This window comes from Oreochromis aureus, linkage group 2 (genome assembly GCF_013358895.1).
Source record: "Oreochromis aureus strain Israel breed Guangdong linkage group 2, ZZ_aureus, whole genome shotgun sequence".
Classification (NCBI taxonomy): domain Eukaryota; kingdom Metazoa; phylum Chordata; class Actinopteri; order Cichliformes; family Cichlidae; genus Oreochromis; species Oreochromis aureus.
Window position 1 is genome coordinate 32,577,873 of NC_052943.1, and position 5,454 is coordinate 32,583,326.

Consider the following 5,454-nt stretch of genomic DNA (forward strand, 5'->3'; position numbering starts at 1 on the left):
GCCCTTGATGGTTGAAGGCGGCTTATTAAAGGTGCTGTACCAACACTTTTTGAGTGGAATGGCTTTAAAGGGCAGTAGGGCAGCACGGTGGCACGGTGGCTAGCACTGTTGCCGCACAGCAAGAAGGTCCTGAGTTCAATTCCAACATCAGGCTGGGGTCTTTCTGTGTGGAGTTTGCATGTTCTCCCCGTGTTTGCGTGGGTTCTCTCCAGGTACTCCGGCTTCCTCCCACCGTCCAAAGACATGCAGTTTGTGGGGATAGGTTAATTGGATAAACCAAATTGCCACTAGGTGTGAATGTGCGAGCGAATGTGAGTGTGAATGGTTGTCTGTCCTTGTGTGTTGGCCCTGCGACAGACTGGCGACCTGTCCAGGGTGTACCCCGCCTCTTGCCCTATGACAGCTGGGATAGGCTCCAGCGCCCCCCGCGACCCTGAAAAGGAGAAGCGGAAGCAAATGGATGGATGGATGGATGGATGGATGGCTTTAAAGGTGAACCACCGCGGCGTAGTGTTTGGGAGAGAACGGAGCGACGCCCTGAACTAGTTCCTGCTGACGATCAAGAAGAGCACAGTCTTACAAGAGATCATGACTACTGCTCAGTCCCTGAGCCGTCTGCATTAGACATATCTGCATCAGCTGCAGAAGACCGGTCCAAAGACGTGGAGACTCTGAGGAAGGAAATACAGGAGTTACGTGTCCAGCGAGAATTTGGGTTACAGCGTTTTGCTGGCTCCGACACTGACATCCAGTTCTATACCAGGTACACCTAAGCTCTATTCAAGCTAACTGTTTAAAATATACCAAAGTCACCATCAGTTAAATTTCGAAAGTGTTTCCAGTCTTAATGAAAACAAAATAGATATTTACTTTTTCTCTGCTGATTGTATGTTTCATGTAGATGCTTTAGTATTTAAACAATATGCTACAGGTAAAATACAACACCAAATAGACTCTTAATCAGACTGTTATACAGCATACCATTAGCATATTTGTCACAGTTTACATTATTTTTATGTCAGTGTGTAATGTTAATTAATGATTGACATGATGTATGTCTCTCTCGTGAATAGATTTCTAAGCTATGATGAGCTATGATGGCAGTTTGGTTTTTGATTGAGCCTTGCATCTATAAAATGATCCGGGTTTCAAGAGCCAAGTCAGCTGCCAATAGGAACAAAGAAGTGTTGACACCTGCATGCACATCAACGGTAGGTTATGGGTTTGTTGGTAGTTAGAACTAGAGGTGTAATGTTAATGTATTTATGTACAATTACATTACATTATGTACAATAGCATACATACACAGGTGTATATATGCTAAATGACTCAGCATCTTTTACATACATACACCTGTGTACTACAGCACCTCATTGTTTACCCCATGGTACAGTATGGTATGCATAACCATTACAAAACATTTAGCCAAGAAAAGCATAATTTTACTATTTCATAGCTTAAGGAGTAACATTTTCCCTTTTGTTTTCACCTTCCAGAGGCAGCTGCTGCAGCCAATTGACGAGTTCTTTCTTTTCCTGGTTTTCCTGTCAGTTGGTTTGAAGGAGAGGGACTTGGCACACCGATTTAACATACACCAGTCCACAGTGAGCCGCATTATTGCAACATGGGCAAATTTTCTTGCCACTGCACTGGGGTCTCAATGCATCTGGCTTACACGTGAAGAAGTGCAAGCTTACCTCCCTGAGGAATTCAAAGATTTCTCAGACACCCAGATGATCCTTGACTGTACAGAGCTGAGGTGTCAGATACCATCCTCACCACTTCTCCAAAGTGAAATGTACTCTTCGTACAAATCCCACTGTACGATGAAAGCCCTGGTTGGCATAGCTCCACATGGTCCAGTGACATTTATCTCTAATCTGTATGCTGGTTCGGTTAGTGACAAGGAACTATTGAAACAATCAGGCATTGCTGAGAAGTTGACTGAAGACATGGCAGTGATGGTAGATAAGGGCTTCCTAATCACCGATTGTTGTAAATGCAAAGTGTACTGCCCACCTTTTCTATCTAAGCAGAAGCAGATGCCAGCATACCAGGTTAAGGAGACGCAGGCCATAGCCAGACTCAGGGTACATGTGGAGCGAGTCATTAGGAGGATAAACCAGAACAAACTTTTTGATAGCATCATTACCATGTCACATGTTTACAATATCAACCAACTGTTTGCAGTAGCACGTATGCTGTCAAATTACCAGAACACAGCATTAGTTAAAAAATGGGTTAAGTGAGACAAGATGGACTTTTCCCAAGACACCAGTGCCAGTACAACTTATGGAAAATGACCTGCAGCTGAGGCCACTACAGTTGCATTTCTTCCTTGACAAAACTTGATTACAGAACTGGTACTTGAGTGCTGATAGTTGAGTTCCAGTTATTGATAATTCTAATTCATTGCAAATGTTGAATGTTAATAATACTGTTTAATTATAATACTGTATTACTATTCATATTCAACAAAATTGTTTATCAAAATTATAAAGTAAATCACTAAATCGTTTTAAAATCACAAGTGACATTGTGCTTTTGTAACATCCAAAATACCATTTGTCATTTTCTTCATTCAGTTGTGCTATTGTCTAAATGTATGTCAGTATGCTAGGCATGGATTTTTAAATACTTACCATGTAAATAAGTTCTGCACAAATTCAATGTTTTTAAAAAATGAAGTTGATGCCATTGCTTAAATAACAGTTTATTGATTTCACATAAAAGTAACATGTAACAACAAAAAAATTCATGAAATACTTTGCAAATAAAACATCAGTTATTTTGTTCCAGCCAGCCTGAAGGATCTGTTTTCCTTTTTGCTATGTTTTCACTGTTCATTTTTCCAAACACAGGTATTTTGGCATATATATGTAAAAAAAGAAGTAGTCAGCCTTTTCTCTGATTGCATTGTGCACATCTGTATCCATGTATATTCTTTGTACTAGGTAGTCCTCTTGTGCCCACACAACGAAGTCACACCACTGCATCCCACTGATGAGCAGTTGTCCTTGCACTTGCCAGTAATATGCGTGGCTCTTTTTTAGTTAAGGGGTACCACATTCCATTTGCAGTCAATAAAGTTTTGTACATTGGGACATTTGAATTCGACAAGGCCAAACTGGGGGTATTCATTGGGGTCAAAAACAACACCATCAGGAGATGCAGCAAGCCAGGGGGCAATGGGGTGAATGACCAGACCACAGGGTGAGTAGTTAACATTCATTAGCCTACTATACTCTGCTGCTATTGCAGGCTCCATCTCAGTTCCTCTCCTCATGTCTGCTGTCTGCCTTGTTCCCTTCAATATACGCTCTGCTAGTGACTCTGCCGAGCTCTGGCCTCTGACGTGACACACCTCCCGAAACCTAGAGGCAGTCACTCTGGGCCTGTGGAGCTGATGCCACTCAGACGAAGAGCTTTGCTCACGTGTAGCTTCCTCTATTTTGTGAGCCATTTCCAGAGTTACAGACAAGCTTTTCAGATGCAGAAGCTCTTCTTCTGAGCACACAAACAAACAATCTGATGGCAAGATGTCATACCCCTCCAGAGGCAAGTGCGGTGTTGGTGGTGCATCACGGTGTAGTGTGATGTACCAGGTTGTCAAAACTGGCTGCTGATATGACAGAACACTGCCCTCCTGCACCAGCCCAAAAGCACTTTCCACAAGGGGCTTGTCAGGTCTCATGTTCATTGTGGTCACAAGTGGCCTGTCCTCAGTATTAAATTTTGCATATGCCTCCGTTATTCTGAACAAGCAGGGATCTGGCAACGGACCCACCATGCCTCTGTAGAAACCACTCCTAAAGAAAACATCAATGACAATAATGTAAGGAAGAAGGTTATTATACTGAACAACAACTAAACTAAAAACTAAAAGGTGTAAAACAGTGGTGCATAAGTTAGAGACTGGGATGTATATGTACATGACTGAGTTAGCCGTCTTCAGAAAGTGTAATGTTGTATGTAAATTAATACCTATTCTGACACATGTATGTATGAACAAATAGCAACATGCATTTGTAACACAGGAAACCAAATTTTACAAATCTAATTACCGTACTCCAGTCTGGGCCATCCTATTTGGTACCGGCTTAGTGAAGATCATGGAGTTGATGGGTCCTGGCTTCACACCCTAACAGAAGACACATTTACTATGGATGGTGTTGCTGTTCATATGTAAACATGGACTAATTCAAAAACTTTAACCTCATTTAAATTACCACTGTCCGTGGCTTGTGCCATTGCTGTTCAGATTCTGTGCAGCTATGCACAGGGGGACAACCGGCACTCTGAGTTGTGAGTAGTGTGCTGTTTGGAAGAGCAATGCCACTGTGTGATTGCACATAACAGCGCCTGCCACACAGGAGCACTGGCTATGTGTCAGTACCACCGGCGATGAATCCAGAAGCTTAATCTACGAAGAAAGAACGAAAATTAAAAATGTAACATCATCTTCATGGAAGAGCCGAACAGGAACATAGTTCAGTGTTATGGTTATTGACCCCTACAGGCTTACCCTCCTAAATGCTTAGTGTTTCCTTCTCTCCCTATTAAAACAACTTAACTATCCTTGATAACTGTAATAACTTCGATTGTGTATATTTGCAGTATTAACTTGGTGTCAAATGTTTCTGATCACCCAAACACACGTTGATTAAACTATCTGACTAGTCAAATTAGGAGTGATAAAGCAGGGAGACAAGGAAAACATTCAAGTTGATGAGCCTTTAGGAATGCACTTAACTAATGCTTAAATGAACTGAACCCCACTGAACAGGGATTAACAACTTTACACAGCTTCCTGCCTACACTTAGTCTGTGTGGTGCCTCACTCTTCCTCATTGACCTGTAGCACAGGGCTCTCACACCGACCTCCCCTGACAACCTGTCTTTATCGGACACTGAATAAAGATACAAGTACCATTAGCATTATTTCTGTATTACTCATGTCAGCACGTCTTAAACATATATGCTTTACACTTAGCAAGAGTAGCATTACGTAGTTAACTACCTCCTTAGTTAGCCAACTACCTAACGCTATTATAACAGTGTCTAACAACAAAAGCGACATTAGTTAAGAAAACCTCAACTATAGGTTCGGACGACATAAAACACCGTTTAAGAAAACATGTAATGTAGAGAACTGACATCAAATGAAGGACATAGCGGAGTAACGTAGTGTTTGCATTTGACGTTAGCTAACGTTTCTTTGTCGGTTAATTTATGTTTTCTTACCTTCGTAGTTGTGTATATATGATGCAGCATATAACTTAAATCCTTTATCTAATTTGCTGGCTGGGGTAGTCGTCAATCTGCAAATCCGATGAACATCAGTGATGTTCAATTTTGGGAGCTCTTGTAGGCAGCGAGTGTAGAACGTCACCATGGTTTAACCCTACCGGAAGCACTGGGGCAGGACTACATAGAACGCGGAAGTGATTGTGC

General features: G+C 41.8%; 1 long non-coding RNA gene across 1 annotated transcript; it reads right to left on the minus strand.

Annotated features, from left to right (window-relative positions):
• Nucleotides 1-3,850: 3,850 nt before the first annotated feature.
• LOC120441053 lies at nt 3,851-4,928 on the minus strand. The gene is made up of 3 exons (XR_005613749.1): nt 4,819-4,928; nt 4,230-4,423; nt 3,851-4,141 (listed from the first exon to the last, which is right to left on the minus strand). It is a non-coding gene; the product is annotated as an uncharacterized LOC120441053 (long non-coding RNA).
• Nucleotides 4,929-5,454: the final 526 nt, after the last annotated feature.